Source organism: Nesoenas mayeri, assembly GCF_963082525.1.
Source record: "Nesoenas mayeri genome assembly, chromosome: 2".
In the NCBI taxonomy this organism is placed as follows: Eukaryota; Metazoa; Chordata; class Aves; order Columbiformes; family Columbidae; genus Nesoenas; species Nesoenas mayeri.
In genome coordinates this window covers 140,200,769-140,216,686 of record NC_137543.1, presented here as the reverse complement: position 1 = coordinate 140,216,686, position 15,918 = coordinate 140,200,769, and the positions used below count along the sequence as shown (strand labels likewise).

At 38.3% G+C, this 15,918-nt stretch overlaps 1 protein-coding gene across 1 annotated transcript in view; it reads left to right on the top strand.

Moving 5' to 3' along the window:
- CDK14 (cyclin dependent kinase 14) overlaps positions 1 to 15,918 on the top strand; it is a gene marked incomplete at both ends in the record, with an annotated part of 254,136 nt that overhangs the window by 6,412 nt on the left and 231,806 nt on the right. The gene's annotated exons all lie outside the window — the stretch shown is intronic.

Below are 15,918 nucleotides of genomic sequence, written 5' to 3'. Positions count from 1 at the left end.
GCTGCTGTGTAATGCCAGATTCTAGAATAAATAAATGATGATGTAATGCCCTTGATTTTGGGTCAAATCAGACTTCATCTCTTTTTAAACAGATCACACTGAGTTGCATACTCCTCTGCTCAAATTCAGGAATAGCAATGCAGATGTTTTGTGCTTTTCTAACGTGTTGCAGAGAGCTGTAACTCAGCTCAACCCCTCTGAGGTGTGCACTGAAGGTCCTGGGGTCAGACTCTGTTTTCAGGAACTCTTGTCGTATCACTTGGTGGTCCCAACTATTGTAGGTCTCTTACAACACAGGCAGAACTTGATTCCTCCCACAAAGTTACACACGTATGGATATGTGATTGTTAGACTCTGAATCCTTGTTTTACAAATCTGGCCTATTTTTGTCCAGTGCTTTCTTCTGCTTGCTGCAGTGGTATATCTGTGCTATAACCCATCCATCTTGTATTAAATTTGCTACAGGATTCAAAAAGATCTATTAAAAAGTGCTGTCATAATGAAGATGGCAATTTTTCTGTCCCCTTCCTTTCCCAGGACTGTTTATCTATAGGTCGTCTGTGTTTTCTTTAAACCTGGCTTTCAATTTGAACGGGAGGCAACTTGAGCAAATTTTTGTTCAAATTCAGGGAGTTTGGGGGAAAAAGAATCTTTCAAATATATTTTGAATGGAATCTGACAGATTGTTGATGTGAGCTACTGTAGAGACTGTAAGAGAAGGCTAGTGGGAAGAGTACACAAAATAATTTTCTTCTATCTCCTGTAAATAGGGAAGAACTTGAAGTGACATTAGTATCAATCGTTTCCATAGTTTTAGGTGATGTTTCTTATAAGAAAGGTGTGCTGAGATTTTTTTATTGTCCTTGTTATCTCTTTGAACTCCGCACAATGGTACTTGGCGATTATGTAGCTAAAGTGTGAATCACAGAATGGGCAGTACCGCGTGCTACTTAATTATTTTCAAACATCCTTCAAGTTAGAATATAAAACAATCTTTAGTAACAATACTGTACCTGATTGTAATGACACATGCTTCTAAAGGAGACAACATCTGCGAGCAGAGGAGTGGGCGCATTTGTTGGTCTCAGAAGACTATCCTGTAAAACACTACTAAGACCATACCATGATATAAAAGGAAAGCAGTCTAGACCTCTAGCTAGTGTACATAGTATTGATTGACAGTAAGTGAGAATATCAGATGAGAGGGAGAGAAAGGAGGTAGTTGTCCAAGCACTGTTTTACTGCAACGTTGTAGATCTACTACCAGGAAAAATGATAATAGTCAACTATGGAAACAGAAATTACATTGAACAAGCAGCATGCTCTCCCTGTCCAGTTAGTGAAAAAATACTCCTTCTCCTGTCACAGTGCTGAAAGAGGCTATGTATCTCCTCCCAGCATGTGTTTCCCCATTTCTGGAGGGAGGTTGGCCTGTGAAGCAGAGCTTGAACAAGTAGCAATGAACTTGTGGGGAAGGACTGTGTGCTCCTGACACCTCAGTAGAGAAGAAGTTGTGTTTTAACCTTTCAAGTTGTATCCAGAACACCAGCAGGGGAAGCTGGCCAGGAAGGACCTGAAATGTCCAAAGTGGGGAGGGAAACTGGGATGAAGAGGAAGATGACCCTTCTGAAGCTGCAGGGTTTGGGTTTGCAGCCAAGTCAGTTGTCAGGTTAATCTGCGCATTGTAGGTGCTACATGAGGTGCTTACTTGTTTGTCCCTTAGGAACCAAGAGGAAAAATTAAGCTGTTTAGTGGATCTCATTCTACCTGCTTTAACTTGCATGCAGTAGCTGAGCAATGTACAGCACTGCAGGAGGACCCTTCAGGAAATGAGGACCAAAAGAATCATGAACAATGAAGCTTGTGAATAAGCTGCATGTCGGAAAATACTTTTAGTTTTTCTAGAAGTGCTTCAGGGATCTTAGTGGTGTGTTTAGTCCTGCTCATAAGCTCAGAACACAATAGCGTGAAGGAGTAATGTAGGATTTGTCACTTTTTTGTCCTGTTATGTTGCTTTGATTAAATTTTGAATGAAAAAACTTTTATGTAGATGCTGCTGGCCTTTACTTCAGTCTGTGAGAACACTTGAATGAATCCATTTAAATCCACTGGTAGCCTATTTGCCTTCCTAAGACCTTATGACAACTTCTAGAGACTCATGTGAATAAAGGAGTAGGATACAGACCGCTTTTTGAATAGTCTTTCATTCAAAGCAGCAAAGTAATAGTAGTGTGGGTTTTTTTTTAACTTTAGCCTTTTCCTTTTTGTCATACCGGTCACATTGTGGGAACTGGAACATGGGCCCACTCCAGTACTTACTGAAATCAGCAGGAAGATTTTCAGTGTTTTTAATGGCTTGTGGCTTGATTTCTTCTATCATGAAATATTATTGCGGGGGGAGGATAGGCTCTTCTTGGCTGTTTTCAAAGCTTTTTGAGTGGGAGAGAGTAAGGCATCTCCGTGTACCCCGAGATATTGTTACCCACTCTCTGAAGAAGGCAAACTGCAAAAAAAAAAGAACATAAAAGAGTTCCCTTCTTTTTCAAAGCAACCTAAATTTCACTCTCTGAGGATAGGTTCTGGCACAGAAAGCATCCGCTTCATTCTTTTAGGCAAAGCACTGATTATCTACTCTGGATACAAAGATAGAAGACAAACACCTCAGAGCTCCATGCAAAGAGCTATCTATAAACAAACATTTGGCCCTGGAGTGAATGTTTTATTTGTGCTCCAGTAGTTTGTCAAAGTTTAGATTAAAAACTTCCAACTATGCAGTATTGCTTTGATGTCTTCGGACTGCTAGTGTAAGAAGTGTCCACTCTGTCTTATAATGATGGAACTACTTTATTTTTTACTTGAATGTGATCGAGGCCAATAACATGTGGCTGAATTGCAGCATGTTTGTTGGAATGACAGCCAATGTTGATGTTGACACTAATCTCATTGCAAGGCTGGTAACCTGTTCCTTTGGTTAGCTGCTTGCTGTTATGATTTATTTCTAAATTACTGTTAGTCTCGAGCTGTTGATTCTTGTCCTTCTGTTGTTAGTGGCTTCTCTAAGCACTTAAATCATGGTTTAAGACCTTCGGTCATATGTATGCGTACTAGATAGATTAACATCAGTGTCATAATGAAATCAAAACAAAATAATCTTAAGACTCAAAATCAATGTGAATTGCTGTGATTATTGCTTCTTATATGGTGAGTTGCATTGCTGTTGTTTAGCTCAATTTTAGTGTTAATTTTGTCCAATATCAAGAGCATCTTTTTTTAAGGCCACCTTCCTTGGGAAATTAGGATATCGTGACTGTGTCTTCTGCATACATAATATGGTCTGACTCCACCCAATAACTTTGAAGCTGGCTGACACTAGATGCATAGATGCTTGGTGAAAAAGCATGTGAGCTGGCTGAGGGGTGGAGATAAGAATCTCCTCTGATGGAAAAGCTGGAATGCAAGTTCTGGTGAATATAGGAGAGTATGGAGGTATTATGAATACTCTGACCTCAGCAAAATCGTTAATACTCATCTGCTCCTTACTATGTTTAGAGCTTCCAACTCAGAGGAAGCCAGATTTTATTTATTTCACTCATGGAACAATTCCTGCATGTTTGAAGTGGAAGTGTGTGAATAGGTAGGGAGTTTTTGCCTAGTTACTTCTTAATTCTGTAATGTGCTTGCTCTCGCCCTCTCTCCCTCTCAAAACAACAACAACAGCAAAAACCCACAAAAAACCACCCCAAACCAAACCAAACCAAACCCACTACTTCCTCTGTGGGATGTTGCCGTGAAAATGCCTTGGTTTAAAGGACACTCATCTCTGAACCAGAACTCTTGTGTAGAGAACATTTTGAATTTGAAGAGTTAAAGGGAGGGGTGTAATTGGAAATAAGTAGAGCTCTGTAAAGAATGGACAAGAGGAATTTGAATGCCATAATGCAAGAGGCACACAATACACTAAATAACTTTTTTTTTTTTTTTTTTTTTTTTTTTTAGTTTTACTTGCAGTAAGTAGCTTGAGAAAGAAGTACATGCAGGAAGTGTAGATATGGAACTATACCTTCTTCTCCTGCATGAGAGAATCTGGATTGTGGGAGATGGAGGAGAGAGAAATCTAGCCCTCTTGAGACTCAGTGTTACATTTCATAGGATCTTGGAATAAACATTGATTATTTCCCTCCTGAGAGACTTAAAAGGTGGGGCTGGTATGTTACAGACTTAGGGAAGAGCCTGTGATAGAAGGGGTTTTGGAAGACTGCTTGTTGTCCCTCCTTCTTGGGTGCAGTAATTCTTTATTGATCTAGGTACAGTAAAATCATTACAAGCCATGGCTGAGCTGTCTGCTTCTTGATGACTTTTTTTGTATGTCAGAAGCAGGAGACTGGTGACTATGGAACTTTATGTTGTGATGTGTGCTATGTTGTGATGGAGAAGTTCCAGAGAAGTGGTTATGGGTAATGTTTATAAATGACCTGAATACCCTTTGTGTGGGGGTGTCACCTGTGCTGAGAATTTGGGTTTGGCTTAGGGTGTATGATGACTTTGATGCAGTTCTCATCTGCTTAATGCTAGGACAAGAAGGTAGTATATGGTTATCAGTTGTGACAGGCTGATGGGAAAGAGATGCAGGAAGTAATGCTAGAAAATAAATAATAAAAAAAAAAACAATTGGAAAATGAACATAGAAGTATAGGTGTCAAAGCAGTTTCTAAATAACACCAGGGAACTGGGTCAGAAAATCCACATCTGGTGGTTTAAGTTACCATGACAAATGTGTACAAAGGTAGTTCAAGTGTCTTGAGAAATGGGTCTGTTCAGATGTATATCAGAAACCAAATAAGAGGAAACATAATTCTAGGCAGAAGATAACTCAGTATTGGAAGTTGATGCTTATGAAGTGTTACTTGACACATGACACAGGCAAAATTTTTTTGGGAGGCAAGAGGGAGGTAAAAGCTCAATAATAAAATCTGATGCCTGCCGTGGGAGGCCCACCTTCATTTATGCAGTTCTTGGATTCATGTGGTCTTTGTGTGTCAGATAGAGATTTTTCCAGTCTGCCACCTTTGGGAGAGAAGATGGGTGAGGATGAGGTTGTCTCAGGAGCCTTCCTATTACAAAGGTGATTTCCCAGCAGATGGTTTGGTGGGTTTGTGTTCCTACCTCTCCTAACTCGACTTCTTCATCCCCCCAGTACTGTTCACTTACATTACTAAGGATCTGGTGTCGTTCAGTGGTTTCCTAGTAGCAGAAGGCCTAGACGTTGGCTTGCCCAGCAAATCTACTGGTCTCTGCTGCCGTGTCTTTGAGGTCATTCCAACAAACTATGAATCTGAATTATGCCGCTAGTTCTTAGGACTGGAGTGTGATGCTGTTGCATGTACATTTGTAACAGAATAGTGCCAGCACTTCAGGTCTTATAAAGCCATTCTCAGCTGCTTAAAAAGAATAAAGGTTTCCTCTAGATGAGGACTGATAATATTGTCAGCAAATGTGTTTCAATTGAGCCTGAGAATGAAGATCATGGATGGAAGAGAGCAAATACTGCCATTTGTGATAGCTTCTTGTTTTATCAGCTGTGGGACAGATGTGCCTTTCATCAGTCTGTAAAAATGCTGGTTTGTGAAACTTCCGGGGGCTTTAGAAAACCTCAGACAGCCTTGCTTAATTTCTCAGAGGATTACCAATATTTATATGTTGACTAAGGATCCCTATTGCTTCCCTGTGCTGTGTTGCATGTGGAAGAAAGTCGGGTTCTGGAAGACATGGCACACTTCAGAACCAGGTCTAGGCGACCACAATGCAAGCTAGTAAGTAATTGAGAAGTGGTAGGAAAGCCACCAAGAAAAACTGACTGTGGAATGGCTGCACTGTTGTGTTCGGCTTCAAGGCTTTGAAGAAAAATCTGATACCATATGGAAGGTTTTGAGATTTACTTGATGGTGACCTTTTACTCCTTCAGAACAGGAATTGTTCTTAATGTTGAGCTTTAGGAGACCAAAATTTGAGAGCCTTTCTGTTGTGGTTGGGGAATAGTTTTAGTTTTGGAGCATCCCTCAAACCTGTTGAATGGCAGTGGTTTGACTCTTTGCCCCAGCCATCAATGTGTTCAACTGTGTGTTCTTCTGCCTGGCATATTTGGTGATACTGTATCCATTTACCTTCCAGAAAGTGTAAATTATTTTCATGGGGTAAGAAAAATGGTTAAGCCAACAGTGAAACTGGTTACTCCCTTTTTCTGCCTTCTTTTCTCCTACAGACACTGGATAGAACAAGGGTTCATGTTACTAGTTAATATGTATGTGTCCTTTGCTTAATTTTTCTTTGGAAGTGGACGGAACGAAGAAGCAGAACTTGGTCTGAATCCATGTCCACAGCAGTGACTTGTGATGTTCTGGCCAAAACACTGACATATAAAGGTCTGTTCTGGTCTGCAGGCAGGTGTTTTAGCTATGAGGGAAGCACTGCAAAACAAAGATGAATTTATAGGCCTACTTCTCTTGCATGTGCATGTGTATTTTTGTGTTGGATGTTCTGTTTATCAGATGAGAGGATATGTGCATTCCAGAAATGTGGAGTCTGAAAGCAAAATATTATTATTTCTCTGAAGTATGGTTACATGTCAATCCTGCTGTTTATTTTTTGGGGATATATGTGATACAGTAATTTATTAGTAGATTAAATAAACTAGGGTAACAAAACATAGTACATTATATATGGGATTGGTAGCTTCTTGTTCTTGGCCTTGCTGGGCAATCCCCTGGTTGCGAGATAAGAAGTAATTGTGTGACTTCCTTGATAGGTCTGGCTCTTCCATTTTTGTACTTAGACTTCATTGCTTTTCTTTTCCTTTCTTCCAAGCCAGACTATTAACAGCCATATGACTATGTTTAAATCTTCTCATGAAAGGATATAAGTGAAAATGATTTTTGTCTACTTTTTGCTTTCCTGAGATATTCTGCATGTATGACGCCTCATCTGCTGTGTGTCACAGTATCACTGACAACCATGTATTTGCAGGATCCCATCCACAGTAATAAAGGTTCTGAGTCAATTGACATCTCTTGCTCTTTATTTATAAGGGATAAGGAAAGGAGATTGCAGGCTATAACTACTTTATTTAACCATAATGGTTTTTATACGCACAAAACAATGTCATTTTGATGACAATAGGACATAAAGTAATTGTCATTCCCTTACATCTCCTTCTCTATATATTCTGGAATTTGTTTATCCTTTTTTCCCTTCCAGATTCCTGCTAGTACTTCTTTCAGGTACAGCAGTTCTCTATATCAATTTTGAAAATTCAAACTTGAGCATTACAGGTTAGTTAAATATGAAACATTGACAGTAATTTAATAACTAAAAGTAAGAGTGAATGCTGCTGAAAACTTAATGATAAATGATGGTGGCAAGGCCACTGAAAGAGCACATAGTGCATTATCACCAGTTCCAGGTAACAACTGGAACTATTTGTGTTTGGTTTCTCCTGAGATAGTTACCTAACCTGAATTAAGTTTCTTGGTAGGACCCAGGTGTTTATCTTTTTCAGTGTTAAGAAATGAAAGCACCATTACTAGCTTCAGGAGCTATTCACTGCTGTGCTCGCCCAGGAAAACCAGCGGCTTGCAATATTTTTTCTGCTGCCATGTGCTCAGCAGGGCTTTTCTTTGTATATGAATTTATTAGTCTGATAGCTCACATATAGGAAAAGATGTTCTTTCATACATGCATGTTTGCAGAGTTTCTGTTTCTGTTTCTTTCAGTGAGAGTAAAATGAATTTCTTGTTACCAGTGGATTCTTATTTGTCTGCAGTCACACTCAGTGCTATTTTGTTTTAATGGATCTTTGTCTTCCTTTTCCTTGACTGACACTGTACATTCAGACTTGGGCATGGGTTGTAGCCACAATGATCCTGAAACTACCTGAGGCTGGCTTCATGCTGCTCTTGAACTTGTTTGCTGACTTCATGTCTTGAAATTTCAGCACTCTGAAGGAATTTGTCTGAGGTCACTTGCTGTGATTAGTTAGGTCACATATGCCCTTCAGCTTTGAAATCTGGAAGACTCTGTTATCCCAAGAATGATGCAAGTAGTGCAAAGGCTGGGATGTGTATTTTGGTTCATATTCTTTTTCTTAAGTTAATACCTCCTCAGCTGAAGCTTTCTTCCTCACTGTGTTGTTAGGTAGTTACAGAAAGCGTTTAGCGAAATGTATTGAAATTCATACAGAGCTTAATCAGCAGCCCCGTGTTTTTGTCTCCATCTCTCTATTAACTTACAGTGATTGTTGCTTTCTCACAGAGAAACAAGATCTTCACAAGTTATTTTTTGAACCTCCTGGACTGGTTTGTCCAGCCTCTTCTATGTCTTTTGATATTAGTTGTCCTCTTACTACAACAGTTTCTGTTTTCATTCTAGTTATTTCCTTTTATCCAGTATGGTGACAAAAACTGCATCACAGTCCAAATATGGTGTCAGTAGCTGTTTATTAACTCTTAGGCACAGATATAGCTCTTTGATTTCTTCTTTTCCTCCTGTTTTGTGCCTGTTTTCATTTATACCTTAGAATCAGTGTAATTACCTGTATTTGCCATTTCTCTTTCTTCTGTTTATCTTGCTCTTAAACTGTCATTGTTTCTTTCTCTGTGGTGACAGGGATGCTACCAAAGTCTTTGTTGGTTGTTGAGGCATCTGCAGGGGACATGGGAGTACACCTGGGGTGGGAGCTCGTGTCCCGAGTGGGATGGACAGGGAGAGGAGGCAGCAGCTGTGGGCTGGCCAGGGATGCTGGGACAGAAGCCATGGAAAGTGTGGTTTGGTGGCTTTTATTTATTTATTGGCCTTCTAAACAGCCAGACTTATTGAATGATCTCCAACCTGCTCTGCTTTGCTTTTGCGTTACTGATGCAGTTTCACAGTTAAAATAGCGATCTGTGCTTGCTCAGAAAAAGTTAGGTTTTTAGCTTATCCGTGCAAAGAATGATGCTGATTCCGTTTGTCAGATTCATTATAATTCTTACCATGCCTTGGCTTGTTTAGATGTGGGAAGTCTCTCATGAATGCAGGTTTTCTCAGTTTTGAGGGAAAAAAAGTTTTTTGTTTACAAAAAAAAAAAGCTCTATGATTTATCTTGGCTCTTCATGCACAGAGAAGAACTAGATAGAAACAGGATGTTTGTTACAGGCATCTCCTGCTGACCTTGGAGATGCATAGCATTCCAGAAACTGGACGACAGCATCTGGAGAAATACTTGAATTTTTTTATTTAGTTTGTTATTAGTGTGGCATGGCTCAGTTAAATGTAATGTGTCTGGCCATCATCAAATCATTACACAAGCCCAGAGAAGATGGAGGAGTATGCCTAATTTGCTTGCCCTTCAAAAAGGCATGCTCTAGCCTTTCAAGACTTTCTGTTCAAATCAGTAAGAAAATGGTGTTTGTATCTTTGAAAGTAAGTTTGCAATAACTAAGCAGTTATGAGTTAGACTAAGCATAATATATTTTTTATATCTCAAGAACAGGTCTTTTCAGTGGTGTGGAGAGAATGCTTTTATTAAGACATTAAGACAATGGGTTCAAACTATGACCTTTAACAAAGTGATGTATTAAACAAAATACTATTTCAAAAGTAAAAATATTTAGTTACAGTTATGAAAAAGAGTTGTAGCATATTTGAACAAATACTGCCAGGGAACCTGGGGCTCTTTTTCTGAAAGTTCTGTCTCTGGCATTAATTTCAGCAAACTTCTAATTGAGATGCTCTGGTAGGTTTATTGCCAACACTAATTATTTCATTTTTCTAGAGGTGGGTGCAAATGATGATTTTTACAGTCAAAGTGATGTTTCATTCTGTTGTCACCAGTAAAGATTCAGAGAGGACATCTATGTGAGTCTGTGCCCATAGGACCTAGCAGAGCTCATGGGTATATTTAATACTCATTGCTGAGGAGGTGAGCCCAGGAGGTGATTTGAAGAGGCTGCTGGGGTTCAATGGTGATGCAAGAATTGGGAGTAGATGTTCTACTGTGAGTGGATCCTCATCTTGGAAACCTATGTGAATTTGGTTTATTTTATCATTAAAGTTTGGAATAATGCCATGGCTATCTTCATTGCTTGGTTTCTATCTCTTGTGAAAAATGTAAAGAGAAAGCATCTTGGAGATGAAGGCAAAAAATGGAAAATGTAATTCTTTTTTCTTTTGCCAAAGAACATAGATAGAATTGGAGATATTCAGTGGGAATAATTATACTCTGAATCTGCTTCTTAGCCTACTTCAAAACTTCAAATGTAGATATTAAGTCAGGCAGAAGTTAGATTTAACTTTCAGGAGTCACATCCTCGCTGTCCTATTACACCAACTTGCACTCATGGTCTGTCAGTAATAGTATGAGCCACTCTGAGAGACAACAACATACAGAATAAATCCTGTGTCAGCCAACACAGCCTTTAACTGATTACAGGAATTAATCCAAATGTTAAGATTCTCTGGAAATATCTGTAATAAAAAGCTTTATCTTTAGAAGCTCATTCCTATCCTCTGCTCATCTGCCAAAGACACCTTTGGAGAAGTCCTTCTGTTTCTTTCCCTCCTTGAATCTCAACACTTGGTACTTCAGAGCAAGGAATGCAGAACTTATTGCTAGGGTTTGAATTATTTTATCTATAGAAATTAATAACCTTGTCTCTTATCTCCTGTTTCCACGAGGAATTAAAAAAAAGGGGGAGGGGGAGGCTCTTGTGCTGTTTGTTTTTATTAATATGCATAATACATGTGTTTAAGCTTCTCCCATTCCTCTTTTTCCACGAGGTTAGTTTCAAAAGCAAGAGGCTTTGAGGGAGTAACCTATAGATGGAAACCACATGCATTTATGAACCTCTAAAAGAACTACATGCTTCCAACAGAAATAAAGCTTCTTTTGCTTGGAATTATTCCTCTGCAGAAAACTTGTGCAGACATTTTGAGGCTCCCAAATTATTTATCTGGAAAGAGGAAACATTAGCTGCTGAAAGCATGACAGCAAAAGTAAACTTTGACAAGCAAAAGAAATTTTGCACCGCTTCTTGAGTTCTCCCTTTTTAAAAGACACTAGTAAAGTTGAGGGAAGGACAGGGTTAGAGAAAATGAAGGACTTTCTTCTTTTTTATGTCTTGATTAGTAGTGGTTTTAGGCAGTAGAGTGGGAGGGCAGATACTGATTTTAACATGTCGTTCTTCCTCCAGAAACCTGGAGGAAGGGGGACTATCTCATTACGTTTACTACCTGCCATGTGTTTGTTTTCCTTGGTTTTCTTATTTAGTTACTCTTTAGATGCATTTCAACCTCTTCTTAAACACATGTCATGTGGAATTGTGTGGAGTCAGTCCAGGCTAATTGAAACCTCTCGATTTTTGATCTGAAGTGTGGCCTGTAAGTGCTTCTTACAGTGAATTGCTCTGCTCATGGGTTTGCTCCTGAAATGTTTCCAGTTCTGGAACTGGCATTAGCATTAAGAAATATCATGTGGAAAAAATAGCTGGAGAATTAGCATCTAACCAGAATTACTCATTTCATCTTACTGGCTGTCAACAGGACTCTTAGTTGTAAGTCTGGCTTTAACACTTCAAGGTCTAGCAAGTTGATGATGATAATAGGGCTGTATTCTTAATTTGAAAAGGCTGTGTTGTACCTGTAACTTCTTCTGTTATGCATAAAGCTGCCATCAACATCGAGAAAGCACAGCTGAATGCCCTCTATTTTTGAAAGTGTTGCATACCTTTATTTCTTCTGCCCAAGATTGGCTTTTTTTTTTTTTATTTTTTTACTTTTAAGAGATAAACTACCTTATATTAGCTTGCATTTGCGTGGAATTGCCCCCTATATGCTCTTATTGTGGAGCAGCTGCCATTTTCTCATAGCAAGATGGTGTGCATCCTGCAAACTGGTTCATGAAGCTCTGTCCTGAGCTCCAAACTTCTTCAGTAGAAAAGTTCAAAAGATTGTGCTCATTATGCTAAAAAAGGTAGCCTTAGGCTTCTGCTTGATCAGACTTGGGGATGCTTTAAAACTAGGCCATAATTAATTGTGCAGTAAACCTGACTTATTATTAATTTATGTTTTTAAGAGAAGGGGCTAAATTATGTTCACTCTTTCTGTACAGTTTTGGAAAAGAAAAATATGCATTAATAAACAACATGTCTCTAATTAATTAATGATCCCCTGGAGAGGGTTTGCGCCCTAACTAGCTAATTACTATGTAAAATACTAAAAAATTAATCCCAAAACACATAATGAAAATCAGCTATGTGTTACTAAATTGTGGTGATTGAAACAGATTTATTTATTTCTTTATTTATTTTGGTCTTAATGTCTAAATTAACAACTGAAACAAATGATAAAATGTAAACCAAAACTCCAGTGTTGAGGTGCATTTTGGCATTTCTAATTCATGAGATCTGTGCTGTGCCACTAAAATATCACTAGAATTAGTGTGAGCTGTAATCCTATTGTTTACTCTGGATTGATTTGAAATAAAGTATTGATTTTTTTTTTTAATAATTATTACTTAGAAAGACCTAGGCATGGCCTAAAGATTAAAAGTCCTCAAATTAATTGTTTCCTACCTTTTCTGTTATCCTTATTTAATCTTCTGCTGTCTGTCATTTTTCTTCCTCTTCAGACAGACTTCTAGATCTCTTGAATTTAATCACAAAAATAAATGTCAGAAACTTGCTGTTCTGTTAACCTAGATGCAGGCAGCATTTTATCTTTTAATAAACAGGTCACCTTGTTTTTCTCCTTGGATTTATATTATTGGTAACTGAAATAGATTTTAGTATTTGGTTCCTAAGTGCTTAGTGAAGTTTTTGCAAAGCACGGAATGCACTCGGCTTTGTGCGCCGAGAGCCTCATTGACTTCCAGGGAAATATGTGAACATGTCAAAAATGTGAGTACTTGTAGAATCAAAGCCTTGATTTGTAAAATGATACTTAATAAGAAAAACAGGCACAAGCTAGTAATTTTCTTGTTGAAAACAATGGTTATTGCTCAGGTAAATGTTAACAGCCTTGATTGATTGCTGACAAGAGGTGTAGAAGTGATTAACATGACAATGTACAAATCATGTCATAAATTTTTTTGGTTCCTTGCAACTGCAGCAGGCATATAAACTAGGCTTTCAGGTTTTTACTTTTTGGGAAGGAAAAAAGTGGGTTACAGAAAACTTGTGAGAGAAAATGAGAATTATTCCATACTTAACTTTTCCTTATGAAGTCTCTGCTTCAGCCTAACTGATCACTATTTCTTTTGAACTATTTAAGTGAAGCTTTGATGCATGCATACGTACCCCACCACCACTTTCCTTCCCTGCTCCTAAATCCTGTTGTGTTATGCTTTAATATGAACAGATGAACTCTTCTTTATGCTTCTTCTCCAGAAAATGAGTTTTCTAACTCACTCTGCAGAAATCTGACTGTATATAATCTTAAAAAAAGGGCTTTTTTAAAGTAAGTGTATGTTTAAGAAGTAACTGAGGACATGAGAAATAGGCATAGCATGACTTTCAATTTTTAAAGGTAATGAGTTAGAAACACTTATACATCTGTTTTAAAATATAAGTGAAAATTTGGTATTGATTCTAAGCCTATTAAAACTAGTTTTATCTACAAATGAATACAAGTACAGAATAAATGAATTGCGCTCTCTAAAATGATATATTCGAACAGATATCCATATTAAGCAGGTTTGGTCTTTACTTGCTCCTTTAATCCTGTCTCTATCTGTTATATGTGTTGTATATAAACTTTACCATATTTACTTGATATAAATGATTTCCCTTGAGTTAACCGGAGGGATTTGGGAAGGGAAGCTAGCAGCTGTGTTGCTACTGTGTTCTCAGCTGTTACAGATAGTCGACACACTGCCCTGTTTCTTCTGATTTTAACTTGAGGCTTTGAAGGGATTGGGGAGGTGACAGCAGAGGAAGTCAAAGGTGTTTCTTCCTTAGCATGCCTTTACAGAGGGAGTCACCATTTTCATTGTTCTCTCTTCGGTAATCTGTCGAAGTGCCTTTGGAGTCCTTCTTGGAAAGCCTTTGCTAGAACTGGAGAACCCAAGTAAGGCAGTTACGGAGACACAGAGCAGCTGTGCTGTAAGGAAAAATCCAATAGACTGGGATTGTTAAGCCCGCAAAAGACCACTGAGGGAGAATGTGACAGGTATGCAAAACTACGAATGATGTGGAGGAGGTGAGCACAACAAAATATTCGGATGGAGGGAAGTTTTCTGTGGAGACCTTGATTGAACCGATCTTATTGGCTCCTCTTGCTGTCTCTGCCTTCTCGCAGCAAAGGTGCTCCAGGGCTGCTTCTGAAGGTAAAAGACTTTGCAGGACTTGTGATTGGGGGGGGGGGGGGGGTTTCCCAAGATTTGGAAGAGTAAAGCATTTATGGGCAACAGAGCAGATGTTGGAGGAGGGGACAAATGAAAAACATCTGGAGGTGGCTCTCACTGGAAGGGTATGTGCACTCTCAACAGAAACCACAGAGTTTATCTATTGATTGTCAGAGAAAGTGCACCAGGCTGAGTGGTTTAATCCAATATTGGCGTTCTTATGTTTGGGGTTTATTGCTCAGAGCTAGAGACATATGAAAATTGCAACAGCATGGTAACTTTTCTAAGGGATAATTTTGTTAAACAATACTACTTCTGCTGGCAAAACTCCAGGCATAGTCATAGCTTTGTATTGGTTCATCTTTTGCAGTTCATGCTTTATCTTATTCAGATGCCTGGCATAAATGAAGAGAAGAAAATCTTAATAATTATTTTTGCTAAAATGAGTTGTCTCTTAGAAGTCCACCTGATTTTTAGCGTGGTTAACAAATCCATTGTAAAATATGCAGGAGTCAAGAAAGGAGAATAAAGGGAAGAACAGTGAAGAAAAGCTGGAGTATAGTGAAGGCATCTGGGTGTTTTCAAGGGAGGAGAAGATGTGTTATTACTTATATAGAATTCAAAATGTGACTTAATTCTCTAGAGAGTTACAAACTTCACAAAAACACTAATGAAAAGCAAGTGTTTTATGATGGAGTTGTATTCTTTCTGCCTTCTTAATAATTCTTAAATACTTTAAAATAACTTACAACTAAACCATTTTCCTCCAGCTCCTATTAACATTTAGTTTCCATTTCCATTCCTGGTCAGTATAGTTTCACCTTACAGCTTGGGTTTCCTGTGAAGTATTTTCAATTGGGACCACAGGGACTTGTCGTTTTAATTTGTTTGTATTCTGTTTCCTTCAAGCTTGGATATCTCTGTGAGCATTTTTCTTGTGTATGTGTGCATGTGCTTTTTTGTTTAACACCAGGGAAGAGTAGTGAGTAAAGGCTCCTTTGCTCTAGAAGTGTAGTAAGCTTTACTCTTTGAGCTGGGAAATAAACATTTTATCCATCCTTCAAAGTGCTGTGATTTCAGATGCTTCTTTAATATGTAACAGGATCAAAAACCTCTGTATTTTTCTTAAAGAAGGATGATGGGGAGAAAAGCTGATAGTGTTTCAGCATGTGTATCTTACAACCCAGCTGAGTTTTGTGATCAGCAGATATTATTCTGTTTTATGGAGATGAGGAGGCAGATCTAGCTCTGATTTATTTCCCAAAAATCATTTCTTAATGGCAGCTTTCCTGAAATCATTACTTTTCTGCAAAAAAGTGAAAAATTTTTCTCCAGCCTAATTTTCTGTATTTTTCTGTTTCTTGACTTGAGACATATAATTTTTTGTATTTAATAAAGATTATGAATAAGTTTTGACCTCTTTCTTACTGTTGTGCTTATTGTTTGCATTTCAAAATCTTTTGTTTACAAGAGTTCAATTATCTTGCTTACAGCTCTCATAGTAATATACCACAGGCTATTGTGTATGTCAATTTAGCTTTTGTACT